Raw genomic sequence first — 14785 nt, 5'->3', positions numbered from 1 at the left:
ATTCTTAGAGCTTACCATGTCTACCCAGGCCATTCTCTTTGCCAGGAATGCTCTTTCTTCCTTTTCTCCCCTTCACTTTCACCCACGTAATTCCTAATCAGCCTTCAAAATTTAGTTTAACCCGTCAAAGGTTTTTCCTGCCTATACCATAAGCCTATGCTGATACAGTATTGTACATTGATCATCTTATGTGTTTTAATGTAAGCCATAAAGGTAGGGACCAGTTCTGTTGTTTTTATAGCTATTTCTCTGACACTAACATAATTCATTACATGTAGTAAGCCTTCAAATATGTTTTTGATGACTAAAACTCTAAAACTGGGTTCTAATACTCATTTGGTGATCTTCTACCTAGTACTTAACTTTCTTGTGCAGGATGGTCATGTCCTTATGCATACTATGTTCTAGAGAGAGATGGATGCTAAACTAACAATGAAATATGGCAGACAATAAGGAAACAACTACTTGAACGCTGCTTACCTTTTGACTGATGGTAGGCACATATCTAAAACCTCTGCCTAACCCTATTTATATATAAGTATTGATTCAGAGCAGTAAAGAAATAACCATAATCTATTGTTTTCCAGAGTAGCCATCCATCTAATGGCCTTAGAACCTGGCCTCTTCCTCTACTACTTTCTACTTTTTCTAAAGATTTTAAGTTCTCTTTGCCACTGGCATTGGGAAATAGACCACACTGTGTCCCGTATGTTAGATGTTGCTCACTAGTCACAGTATCCTTTTCTAGTGAGTTCAGCTCTGCCTTGGGAGCAGGCATTCACTGACTGTCATTTGCAAGAAGAAACTGCAGTGCCACACTTGTCCTAGGTTTATAGATTTTCTGGTGAGGCCTCTCATGTGCCAAGACTGGACACTCGGTTCTCAACCTCCCCTCCTCAGTTTCTATCTTTATCCATTATGGTAGTCAACAGACCTGTGCAGGTATTTAAATTTAAATGTAAGTAAAATTAAAGTTAAAAATTTAGTTCCTCATTTGCACTCACCACACTGCAAATGCTCAGAAGTTCCAAGTTTTTGGCTCTCGTTTTGGACAGTATAGAGAAATTTTCTATCATGTAAGAAGTTCACCTGGACAGTAGGGTTATAGACTGACTTTACCTCTTCTGACTTTCCTCAGCCACTTTTCACTGAAATCCCTCTGAGATGTTCTGAAACCAGTCCTTTGACAAGGAGAGAGATTTTGACAACTTCCCTGGGTTTTAAGTTCTTGGTGAATTACTTACAAATCGTTTTTGAGCTACCAATACTGTTGTGTATAGAGGCTGCTTAGAGCAAGGTCTCATTCAAAAACTTTGGCTAGCAGTGTTGCTATTTTTATGTAGGTGTTCCACTGAATCTTGGTATTTGTCCTTGACCATTACAGAAAACAGTCTCTGGTAAAGTGGTTCTGAGAGATAGGTTTTCTATTATCCAAGTTCAAAGCTTTTATTAGTGGATAGTTGAACCACTGCCTGAAGCACCATTGACATCTCCTCTTAGCCATTTACTAATGATTGTCTTCACACTGTGGGGATTACTATGATGGTACTTATTGTCAGAATAGACAGGCAGAGAAATCTTGCCAAGTGCCCAAATAAAGCATCACAAGGCCTCCATGCTTGTAACAACAATGCTGGGAAAAATTTCCAAATGAAATAATACATAAAAAGTACTCAATTATAAAGTTACATCCTTAAGGTGCCCTTTTCTTATCTCATTCAGTAAAGTCCTAAGTGCAGTATGATTGCTAGTGGTTTCAGGTATGCATGGATATGAAGAAAAAAAAGTCTGATAACAGAAACTACCTTTTCAGCCCTTTTTGTACTTTTTTATCCAGGAAGGAGAAGAGGGATCTTTTCAAGATTAGAAGAACAACTGGGGAATTAGTTCTGCAAGATCCAAATATGGGACTTGCTGTGTCTTTGTCTAGCACATTACATGACTGTCAGCAGGAAGAAGAGATGGGAAAATGGCCCCAGGGTGGATTTGGTGAATTTCCTCCCTGTTAGCTAGGATGAAAATTTGAATGACACCTTGAAGTGCTCTAAAACTCTTTTATTTACACATCCAGTTAGCTGGGAAGCCCCTAGGCATCACATTGAAAATGTAGCAATGCATGGAAAACTGAGGGTGAGATGTGAGCTCTCTTCCTTCCTGCAGTGGCAGATGATCCAGACCAGGGAGTCAGAATGCAGCTAGTAGGGCAGTGGCCAAAGAAGAAAAAGGGATAGAGTTAAGTCAACCTCACAGTGATGTTCTTCTGGTATTTTTATGCACCATTAAAGGAAGTTTTAAAAACATAGCGGTGCAGAAAAAGTTAATATATTTGTGAAATGCTAAAGTTGTAGTCAAGGGAACTGCAATTTCCCATTAGTCATTACTTTCTCATTTCTTTATATTTGAACAAAAGACAGGAAGCTGGAGCTTGTTCCTGTCTTGTCAGGAAGTTTACTTTGCACCCCTGGGTTTTGTGGGTGAAGATGAACTGCCGGTTTCTGTGGTGTTAATAGCTTCAAGCAGCTTGCAATTTAGAAAGGAGCATGTATAAAGAAGCACAAATTGGTGCGCGCCTGTAATCCCAGTGGCTCAGGAAGCTGAGGCAGGAGAATGGCGGGTTCAAAGCCAGCCTCAGCAACTTAGCAACTCGGGGAAACCCTATCTATAAATAAAATATGAAAAAAGGGCTGGAGATGTTGCTCAGATGTTGCCCTGGGTTCAATTCCCAGTTAAAAAAAAAAAAAAAAAAAAAAAAAAAAAAAAAAAAAAAAGAAAGAAAGAAAAAGCACAAGTGAGGGAAAACAAAAATGAAAGGTTTTTTTCATCTTTGGGGTCCTTCTTGCCTGAACCATGTGTCTTCACTGCTCAAACGTGTACTTTCCCTGTATGTTAAGAGAGTGGCACTCAGCTCAGGTTCATGCCAGCTCAGTCACAGCCCAAATGCTGGGTATTTGCTTGACCCCTTTTCCCCTAATGTGACTTCTAGGCAATTTTGAAATTCAAAGAAACCTTGTTATGGCACCGTCCCTCAGTCCTTTGGGGATTTGGTATCTGCAGCAGTGTCAACATGTCAGATGTGGCTTTGCCCATTGTGTATCCCTCTGGTGAAGGAAGGGGAAGTGGACAAAAAAGGAAATCCTTGAGGGAAAAGCAATATTGAAGACCTAGCATTTCAAAGCTGCTGGGATGTTGGAAAATATATATGAAGTCTTTATTTGGATGTATCAATTTAATTGTGGTCTAGAGTTGAGATTTGCATCTCTCAGGTTATCCAATCAGACAGCAACAAAGAAACACCATGTTCTTTGCTCCATTGTTTACTGCTGTTTTTCTTTCAGTGTCGGGTATGTGACAACTATTTCTGAAAAACTAGAAGTCCTGTACAGGGTTAATTTTATACTAGGTTCACTATGAAGGCCTGAAGTTCTCCAGGCCTAAATGGAGAGCTAGACTTGTCTGCTTAGTGACAGATTTGTAAAACAGTCAGGCAGAAGGGGTGCTCGACCTTAGGCTCATACCACTCCCTAAATAACAGCCTGGCTTTCTACGCTTGGACCTTATGTGCTTGGTTGAACATTTCTAGATCAAAACATCACATCGTACTCTATAAGTATACACAATGGTTGATTAAAAATTGTTAATGTGCAATATGTAAGCAATAATCTGTCACGTGAATACCTCAGCAGATGTGGGCCACTGTTTTCTGATGAGCTACAAGAGTCTGCCCATCATCACTATTGCAAGAGGGTGGGACTTGGAAACTTGAGGTAAAGAGTGACTGAATGTCTAAGGCCTTTGACATGTTAATCAGATTCTGGGAACAAATTCTGGGTTCTATAGCAAAAGATAACAACCTGAAGACTTGCCCAATGGGATTTTCTGATGAAAATATTGGTCTTTGTGAGCATGGCAATGATTAAGCCCTGTGATAGGACATGTAGCCACTTAATTTTGAAAGGGAACAGATCTGGCGTCCAACTGCATGGATAGTTGGTTTGCACAGGTTTGATGAAATAACTTTCGGCAAGCTAAAGGTCTAACTCTCTTCTAGAACTATGTTCTCAACTGGAGGTCATCCAGAAATACCTGCAGACAGTTTTGATTGTTATGACTATTGGCAGGGGGTTCCTGGTCCCTACTGAGTAGAGGCAAGGATGCTGTTATGTTCTGTGATACACAGGACAGCCTCCCACAACAATGAATCTTCAGTCCTAAAATGTCAATAGTGTGAAGGTTCAGAAATATTGATCTTGAGAATGTTCTAGATCTTTGGGGTCTTGCCTTTTGTTTATATTTCATGGGGATAATATTTTGAGGGGAAATTTTAAAACAGCATATTTATAGTCTTTCCTTGTTATAGGAAGTTAGAACTTCCCAGTTTGTGGATCCATCCCCTTTCCAGATCTCATTCTAAGAGACTAATGTGAGGAGAAAGTCCTTTATGCCAAGAAATCCAAGTATTGTCCTTTCTCTAATAAAACTGATACTCACTGGGACCCTTTCTATTGGCTTAAAGGTGAAAGATTGGAATCGCCTTCCGGAAAAATCAGTCTCAGACTCAGAGTATAACAGACTTTGTTTCAATGCCAAAATGTACGTGATTTGTGTTTCTGAATTAGTTCAAATCCTATAACTGTTAAGAAATTTCGCTATATGCATTTTCTTATTTTGTACAATATGCATTAAGCCATGCTTATGAATTTTCAAGTCAGGGAAAACATTGTATCCCAAATAGTTGACATTAAAACAAAAACATCGTAAGGCTAAAACCACTTAGCTTTGTGAAGTATTGGTGAACAATCAGACATGTGGGTTTAAAAAACTGTTGAAAAAGTATATGCACAGTTCCGGTTGCATTTTTAAATTTTGGTAAGCATAGTTAGGAAATACTTAATGAAGATCTTGACAGTCAGTCTATAAAATGTATTGTTATAATTTTACTGAGCATAGTGTCGAACTACGAATCAGTGTGACGAGGCCAGGAAGGGTCTTACATCAGCTCATGCGCTTGAAGTCTAAATCGAGAAGTGGGATGATCTATCACGGGTTGGCAAATTTTTCTGCACAGGGTCAGATAGTAAATATCTTAGACTTTGTGGGCCCTATAGCTTTTGTCTCAACTACTCAACTTGGCTGTTGTGCAAAAACAGCCATAGACGACCTTAAACAAGTGGATGTGGTACATTACAACACTACTGTTTATAAAAACAGGTGTGGGTCCAATTTCACTCTCACTTCATAGTGCCCACCCCTGCTATATTTACCCTATAAGCAGTATCATGGGCAAATGCACATTTCCTGTTAGATTTTTTTTTTTTTTTTGCAGTGACTATTTGTGGAACCCTAATACTAATATTCCAGTTTGGGAATCATTGCAAGTTGTACTGAAGTGTGAATTTATACACCATCAACAATCTTAGAGAAGATGCCATATCGACAAATTGATTCTATTAAAAAGGGATGCAGTGTACTGGAAGTGATGTAACAGGGTCTGCTGGTTATTAAGATGCCATGTCATTCTTTAATATTTGCAAGATTTCAGACATACTGAAGAGTCAAGTTGGCCGAAAAATAAAACCATAATCTTCAAAAGAAGATTCCCATGGACTTGAACTGTGCTGCGGTCTACTGGTCAGAACAGAGCGTGTGTCTGATTTGGCAGTCAGCAGACACTGACTCTGCCCTTGGTAGTATATGATAAGGTATGGCGCTGTCTTGCTCAGCTCTATTCCGGGTCTTCCTGATGGTTTTCAGACATGGGCTTGTGTTATTAGGCCTTGTCAGCGTGTCAGCTAATGTGATGTAAGAGCCAAGCGATGGTTGCTGCAAACTGTAAAGGGAGAAATGAGCCCCTGCAAGTTCTCTGCTTTCTGTTCCTCAGTAATCACGCCAGTGTGATCAAACACTGTGGCACTTCCAACAAGGCAGCCAGTCGCAATGTGGAGGCAATGAGAGATTTTTTTTTTTTTTTTGTCCCATCCCTTAAGTGCCTTCAGTCAAGAAAGATAAAACTGAAGTAGTCTTGTGTGAGGGTTCTCAATCATGGACTGGGAGAGTGCAGAGTGCTGTATAGCAACGCAAGCATAAAATTGCCCTGAAGTCTTCATTTAATGTGAATTGTGAGGCTCTTAAGAAATAGTCTGATTCCCTGAATGAAATATATGCTACATTCAATTAACCATATTTTCTTCAGTTCTAGCAAATACACATGCATGCACACAATGAGACTTAACTAAATTTGCTTTTAACATGAGCCAGTAACAAGTTCAAAAGTAAAACCTTTGCTGCCTTGTTAAAGTGTCACATGTAGAACTGATGTACAGTTCTACAGTTTTAGTTGGAAAAAACTGAAGGTAATGCTAACTGGATATCTAGCATGATTGATTCCCCTATTTCTAGGAAGCACTAAAAAGGTATTGAAGATAGCCACACATTTTTAGCTTAAAACAAAACTCATGCACACATGTCTTTTTCAGGTGCTCTGCCTGTATACTGAAGAAACCAGTGAATTAGTTATCTGTTGCTGCTTAACAAATTACTCCCCAAACTTCAGAGTTGAGAATCTAATAAATACTAGATATTTATTATTTCACACTGTTTCTGTGGGTCAGGAAATGAAACAGCTTGGCTGGTTGTTCTAGATCAGGGTCTTTCATGAAGTTGCTGCCAGATATCCCTTCCAACTACAGTTATCTGAAGAGCTGATTGGACTGGAGGATAGACATCCATTATGGCCTGGTGTTGTGTTGGACAAGTCTGTGCTGGTAGTTGGTAGAAGACCTGAGCTCCCAGTACCTCATTTTCTCCACAGGGCTTCTTGATATATCCTTTAACATGGTGGCTATTTTCTCCCAGATGGAGCGATTCAAGTGAGAGGGAGATGAATGGTTTTAGATGGTGATGAGTGATGTGGGGAGATGAGTGGTTTTATGACCTTGTCTTGGAAGTCAGTCTGTCATGTTTGCAATACCCTGTGGGTTACACAGGTCAGTCCAATTCATTGTGGAAGAGGATAGCTCAGGGGTCTAAATACCAAGAAGTCAGACTTACTTGGAACCATCTTGGAAAGGGGTTCCTAGAACCTAGTTAGTTGGAAAGATACCTTGAATAACTATGTGGTCTTAGGATTCTTTGAATAAGTTTGTCTTCCTAATTTTTACTTGTACAGGGGTAGAAAATTCAGCAAAGTTCCTTTCTAATTCTATTATTAACTTGAACTTTTCATACAGGTAGGGTTTGAAACCAATTGCATATCTGACCAGTTTATTCTCATTCATATATATGTGTATATATGTGCATACATACATAACTTTTGCTTTTCATAACACCTGTCAGATACAATGGCTGGGTATGGAGTATGGCTTTGTATGTAATGGAGGTTGTTTGTTAAGTTTTTAAAAATCCTCTTGAAGCATGTCATGTTTATTTAGATTTCCTTTTGTTCTCTTGCTTAGTATCCCAACTGGCCTTGTTGACTCAAGTATTTTTTGACCTAACTTTATAGAATCTGTATTGGAGGTAACTTGCTTTGTAGAATAAGAAAAAACAAAAACCCTAAGATGTATGTCTCACATACGATAGGATTTCATTTCTCACTCATTTCTTAGTGAATGGCTTTTCTTTGTGCAGCGATTAGGGTCCCAGACTCCTTCCATCTTTCCATTCTGCCATTCCTGATGGCCAAAGTCTTGCTTGTCTCTGGTCTGCAGAAGGGTGGAGGGTGGTGATGGCAACACCACTCTCATGCAGCTGGAGGACGCTGGTCATGCAGCTGTGGCTGGGAAGTGTGGTTACTTGTTGTTTCAGTCAGCTTTGTCGCTGCTGTGAATAAAAGGGTCTGACCAGCACAGTTATAGAGGAGGAAAGGTTTCATTGAGGGCTCAGGGTTTCAGAGGTCCTCCTCGGTAGAAGGCCGGCTCCATTCTTCGGGGCTCTAGGTGAGGCAGAACACATGGTGGAAGAGCATGGCAGAGGGAAGTAGCGTGTCTCATCGGGAAGCAGAGAGTCTCCGCTCTCCAGATACCAAATATATACCCCATAGCCACGCCCCAATTTCCACCTCTAGCCACACCCTACCACTTCAATTAACCCCATCAGGGATCAATTCACTGGTTGGATTTTGAGAGTCTCAACACATTTTTCTCTGAACCTTCCTGCATTGTCTCATGTGAGCTTTGGGGGGATACCTCGTATCCAAACCCCACTTGTGGACCAACTGCTTCCCTAACACACGTGTGTTCACTAGAGCCTGGACTAGGAAAGATTTTGAGAGAAGAGCAAACAGTTCTCCTGAGATGGCAGATATCAGAACTGGGCCTGCCTAGGAGCAGTCACATTTTGAGAGGACTGGAACTATGTACATTCGAAATTTTGTAGTACTGCTTCACATTACAAGTAAAATTTCAAATAATGTGATAGCCCATAATAAAAATTGCAGCAACCATCACATAATTTCAAAGTTGGTGGCTAAAGGCAAACTGCAAACTTTTTATACTCTTGGTGGACAAGGGCACCGCTTTGAACTGATGAGCATAAATGCCCACCACCCTTTTCAGAAAGGTTCTGGATTAAGGTGTGGTTTTCAGAATTTCAACCCCTTCATAGGAAGCCATCCTTTGTTGATAGTGTCCTTGGATTTATATTTATGTCCCTGCTCCTAGTCACATTCTACTTTGCATCCCTCAGCCACCTCTTTTGTCTCTAGTGGTAACCTGGTTGTCACCCAGGTTGAAGTACTTAAGGGGCCTTGTCATTACTTGGTAATTTTTGTTATCGGCAACACCACTTTCCCTGCATTTACTAGGGCCAGGCATTGACCTAAGTGTTTGGCTTATCTGTTATCTCATTTATTCCTCACAAAACCTTGGAAGGTAAGCACATCACCCTCACATAGCCATCACACTTACTGGGTCTCTGAGGCTAAGGCACAGTTAGGTGGTGTTGGGATTTAAATATATTCCATCTGGTACAAAGCCTTTACACCTTATTGTGTACATCAACTAAGTGTAACATGGCGGGTGTATTTGACTTTTTGGTCTCGCATCTCCAGGATAAATTAAATCACGTTTCTTGATCCTTAAATCCCTTGGTGGAAGTGTCTTCCTGCTCCTTTTAAAATCCCTCCTGGTCCCAAGCCTGGCCTTTGCAATTCTGAACACAGGCCTTTTCTTTCATGTCATGCCTTTGAAAGCTCATGAGAGCTTTAAACAACCTCCCCCCACCCCATTTCTTAGAACATGGATCTCCTCTGTGAATAAATTTGCAAGCCTCTAGGAGAAAATGGAACACTGGGCAGTAACCACTTTGGCTTTATAGCAGAGAATCCAATCTCCTGTGACAAAGAGTGGCAGGATTGATAATTCTCCTGAAAACAGTTTCGAAAGAATTCATCTATTACTAACTTTAGCAAGACTTCTCGTTCTGTCCCACACGACCGACTCATCGGTACACTAGTAAATGGATTCAGCTGATACAGATTTTCTTATTTGCTGGACTTGGAACTCATGTTGTCTTTGACAGCTCTCTTCTTGGTCTAGCCTTATTGAATCATTCTTCAAATGTGGTAAAAAGAATAAGATTTCAACCAGAGTTCAGAGTTGGACTCCTGGTTTGGAAACTTCATAGCTGTGTGTGGAGTTTGAGAAATAACTTAATCTTTCAGTGTCTGTCTTTAATTCTGTAAAAAGTAACGATGGTGCCTAAAGACTAAAAGAAAAAAATTACCTTTTAAAGTGTAAGGAAACTAATAGTTTTCTTATAGTTACTGCTTTATTAATTCCAAAGTATTAGGAATGTGGCAAACAACAAAGCAGTTAACCAACTTGGAATGGAACCACCATTTGACCCAGTTATCCCACTCCTTAGTATATACCCAAAGGACTTAAAAACATATTATAGTGATGTGGCCACATCAATGTTCATAGCAGCTCACTTGAAAATAGCTAAGCTATGGAACCAACCTAAGTGCCCTCCAACAGAGGACTGGATAAAGAAAATGTAGTACATATACACAATGGAATATTACTCGACCACAAAGAAGAATGGAATTATGGCTGGAGGCTATCAGGCCAAGTGAAATAGGCCAATCCCCCAAAGCCAAAGGCTGAATGTTCTCTCTGATATGTGGATGCTGACTCCCAATAGGTGGGGGAGAGGAAGGAGGGGAAGGTCTACCAGATTTGATTGGGAGGAATGGAAAAGACAGTAGAATGAATCGGATATAACTTTCCTATGATTTATGAAAACATGACCAGTGTAACTCCACATTATGTACCACCACAAGAATGGGAAGTTATACTCCATGTATATATGTCAAGATATTCTACTATCATGTATAGCTAAAAGGAACGAACTTAAAAAAAAACCTGCTGACCCAGGGTTGGTTTTTCTTTTTTAATCACACAGTAATCCTGAAGATGGGTGGCCACTAATGTTGGTTTGGGAGCTCCATGGCATTGGAGAGATGATGTGATTCTCTTGGGTTTGTCCTCATGGTGGCAAGATGGTTTCTGCAGCTACAAGTGTTATATCCATGTGCAAGGTGATAGAAAAGGGGCAACATCAGCTGTGTCTTTTTGTTATCAGGAAAACAAAGATTAAGTAGAAACTCCCAAACGATATTGCATTGGTGTTTCGTTGACCAGCTTGTGTCACGAGATCATCCCTTGTTGCAGGAGAGACTAAAAAAGTGACTCTTCGGATTTTCCAGCTTTATCAAAGAAGGTGGGTGAGGACCTTGTTCCCATCCCATGTGGTGGTAGGGCTGGTGTGGGAATAGGGGTTTAAGAAGTGGAAGAGGGGAATGAGCACGACTTTGTTAAGGCATGGTAGAAAAGTGACGGCACAGGAGTAGGATTGAGGCTCAACTAGAAAGGGGTGTTAAAGATCCCAAAGAATAGGTGCCAGGTAGAGAAAAGGAAGTTTCCAGGCAGTAGAAATGGGATGTAATGGCATGACCATTATGTATGTATTTGAGATTTGGCAGAAACTTGGTGGCACTAGAGTGTGAGAGGGGTCTGTGTGTGTACATGGTATGGTTGGTGGGGAGCATTTAGATGGGAAAGAAATGAGACTTTGAAGAACCTGACTTTATTAGAGTATTATGGCTTAGATCTTGAATGTACCCCCAAAAGCTCAAGTGTTGAAAGTATGGTCCTCAAACACCAAGATTCAGAGGTGGGGCTTTTATGCAGTAATCGGATTGTGATGGCTGTAGCTTCCTTAATGCATTAAACCATTTGGTGGATTAATAATTTGAATGGACTGGGTCATAAATATAGGCAGATGGGGTGTGGCTGGAGGAATTGTCACTTGGGGCATGGCCTGGATTATGTCTGTCCATGGCCCAGCCCCTTCTTCTCTGCTTCCTGGCTACCATGAACCGAGCAGCTTTCCTCCACCATGCCTTTCTGCCATGCTGTTTGTTTTGGAACCATCCAGTCATGGACTGAACTACTGAAGTGAAGAGCCAAAATAAATCTTTCTGCCATTTGGTGGTTCTTGTCAAGTATTTTGGTAACAGTGATGGAAAACTAACACACAGGGAGTGAACTAGAGCAAAGAAGTATCTGATACAAGTTAGGAATATGGGGGATTGGGCTAAGGCCCTGAGGAAAAAAGACAGCGAGTACTAGAGAACTTCAGAGGACAGGACATCCTGAATTGCTAGAAGAATTACAGGGAGGAATTCAGACGAACTCTAAGGTGTTCTACTTGGGTGCACCATGTTGCTGTTGAAAGAGAGGGAATGTGTTTTAGTTGGCTGTTTCGCTGCTGTGACTAAATGATCTGACCAGTACAATTATAGAGGTGGGGAGATTTATTTGAGGGCTCGTGGTTTCAGAGTCTTGGTCCAGAGAAGGCCTGTTCGTTTCGTTGGGGCTTGAGGTGAGGCAGAACATCATGGCGGAAGAGTGTGGCAGAGGGAAGCAGCTTGCACCATTAGGAAGCAGAGATGGAGAATGAACCATAACAGAAGGCATAAAACCAAAGTCATTATTCCCTCCTTGGAGCAGGCTGGTGGGGAGGAGAATAATGACTTTGGTTTTAGATCCATAGAGTTGAGTGGGCCCACTGGACTTCTGGAGTTGGGAAACTGTTACAAAGGCAGGAGGATGTTGGAAGGTACAAAGTGGTAGCTGACATCATCCTGGGGCAACTTTGGATTTAAACATTATGAAATATGCACATGTATCACATGTGTATACACATCCGGGGGTGTAGTGACAGAAATTTAAAAGGGGTGGGCAGTGGCATCCTGAAGTGAGAGAGTGCTCATTGCTTTAGAGAGATCATGTAGGATGGAGAAGCCACTGATTGCTACTTCTGACTTGGCTTGTCATTTGCCATGTCTTTGATATGTTCTCTAATTTCCTTGCTATCTGAATTGTGACATCTAACTTCCTAGTTTTATACAAAGTAGCAAGTTATCATCCCTAAAAAGAGGTTTTCAAAAATAAAACCTAGATCACTTCAAAAGCAATATAAGCTCATTGTAAGGAAAATTAGAAGATATTGATAGGTAAAAATAAGAGAAACTCATAATCCCACTTTTCAGTAATAACTTTTGCCAAGATCTTGGCATATTTTTGTTAATTTTTTAACCAGTACACAAAAACACAAGTTGTACGTATTGATGGGATATTATGTGATAATAGATACATGTATATATTTTGTAATGTTTAAATCAGAATAAACCTATTTCCTCACTTATTTCTTCATGGCTAAAACTTTCTCATAGTTTTTAAGTTTTTTTTAGTTGTTGATGGACCTTTTATTTTTATGTGGTGCTAAGAATCAAACCCACTGCCTCACACATGATAGGCAAGCACTCTACCACTGAACTACAACCCCAGCCCTCTCCTAGCTTCTTTATTTTTATTTTTATTTAAGTTTTTTTTATTATAAACAAATGGGATACATGTTGTTTGTTTGTACATGGCATAAAGGCATACCATTTGTGTAATCATAAATGTACACAAGGTAATGTTGATTCATTGTTATTTTTTCCCTTCCTCCCACCCCTCTTTTCCTTCTAGACAGTCCTTCCTTCCTCCCCATTCTTGCCCCCCTCCCTAACCCTAACACTAACCCCTCCCTCCCCCCATTATGTGTCATCATCCACTTATTAGTGATATCATTCGTCCTTTGGTTTTTTGAGATTGGCTTATCTCACTTTGCATGATATTCTCCAATTTCCATCCATTTACCTGCAAATGCCATAATTTTATCATTCTTTGTGGCTGAGTAATATCCATTGTATATATACCACAGTTTCTTTATCCATTCATCAATTGAAGGACCCTAACACTACAGCTCAAAGCCCTAGAAAAAGAACAGACCAGCACCAAAAGTAGTAGAAGACAGGAAATAGTTAAACTGAGAGCTGAAATCAACAAAATTGAAACAAAAGAAACAATACAAAAAATTGACAAAATGGTTGGTTCTTCGAAAAAATAAACAAAATTGATAAACTTTTAGCCACACTAACAAAGAGAAGATGAGAGAAAACCCAAATCACTAAAATTCGGAATGAACAAGGAAATACCACAACAGACAGGATTGAAATACAAAACATAATTAGAAGCTATTTTGAAAATCTATACTCCAACAAAATGGAAAATTTCGAAGACATCAACAGGTTTCTAGAGACATATGAATTGCCTAAACTGAACGAGGAGGACATACACAATTTAAATAGACCAATTTCTCCTAGCTTCTTAAATGCACTTTACATGGTTACGGAGAGTCATCCTACCATGCGGGGCAGACCAGCACGTCTTGTTCCTATCTAACTGTAACTTAGTACTCACTGACCAAACTCCCCCAACCCTCCCTCCTTCCTACACTTGCCATCCTCTGGTCGTCACCATTCTATTAATGCCCTGAGCTTATCTTTTGGAAACTTCACCTCTGAGCGTGATTGTGTGGTACTTGTCTTTCTGTGCCTGGCTTCTTTTACTTAATCTGATGATCTCCAATTCCATCCTTGTTGGCTCCAACGATGAGATTTCATTTTATGGTCGGAGAGTAGTGCATTCTGTATATACACCACACTTTCATCCTCCTCATTCATCCATCAGTCGATGGACAGGTTATTTGCATTTCTTGGCTACTGTGAATAGTGCTAGAGGGAACCTAAGAGTACCATCTCTCTTCAACATGCTGGTTTCATTTCTTCTGCGTACGTATCCCGTAGTGGGATTACTGGATCACGTAGTAGTTGTTTTTAATTATTTGAGGAACCTCCATACTGTTTTCCACAATGACTGAACTAATATACATTCCCACCAACAATGTGCAAAGCTGCTTTTCTCTACATTCTCACCAGTACTTGTTACATTTAGTCTTTTTTTAAACATATTTTTAGTTGATGAACCTTTATTTTGTTTATATATGGTGCTGAGAATTGAACCCTGTGCCTCTACATGTGGTAGGCAAGCACTTTACCACTGAGCCACAACCCCAGCCCCAACAATTAGGCTTTTTGATAATAGCCATTTTTATTTGGGTGAGGTGATCTCTCATGGTTTTGATTTGCGTTTCCCTGATTAGTGAATTTGGACATTTTTTCATGTACCTCTTTGCCATTAGTATATCTTTTGAGAAATGTCTATGTAGATCTACTTTTAAAATCAAAATCTTTTTTTTTTTTTTTTGGCTGTTTTTGGAGTTTATTAAATATCTGGATATCAATTCCTTTCAGACATACACATTGCAAATATTTTCTTTCAGTCTGCAGTTTGTCTCTTGCACTCTGGATTATTTGCTATGTAGAAACTTCCTGGTA

At 40.0% G+C, this 14785-nt stretch overlaps 1 protein-coding gene across 1 annotated transcript in view; it reads left to right on the top strand.

The window, feature by feature from the left end:
- Positions 1 to 14785, top strand: part of LOC306647149 (uncharacterized protein) — a gene marked incomplete at its 3' end in the record, with an annotated part of 600113 nt that overhangs the window by 38549 nt on the left and 546779 nt on the right. The window lies entirely within an intron of this gene.

Source organism: Sciurus vulgaris (genome assembly GCF_902686455.1).
Source record: "Sciurus vulgaris genome assembly, chromosome: 16".
NCBI classification, from domain to species: domain Eukaryota; kingdom Metazoa; phylum Chordata; class Mammalia; order Rodentia; family Sciuridae; genus Sciurus; species Sciurus vulgaris.
Note: the sequence above shows the minus strand (reverse complement) of the source record. Positions and strands in the feature narration are given on the sequence as shown.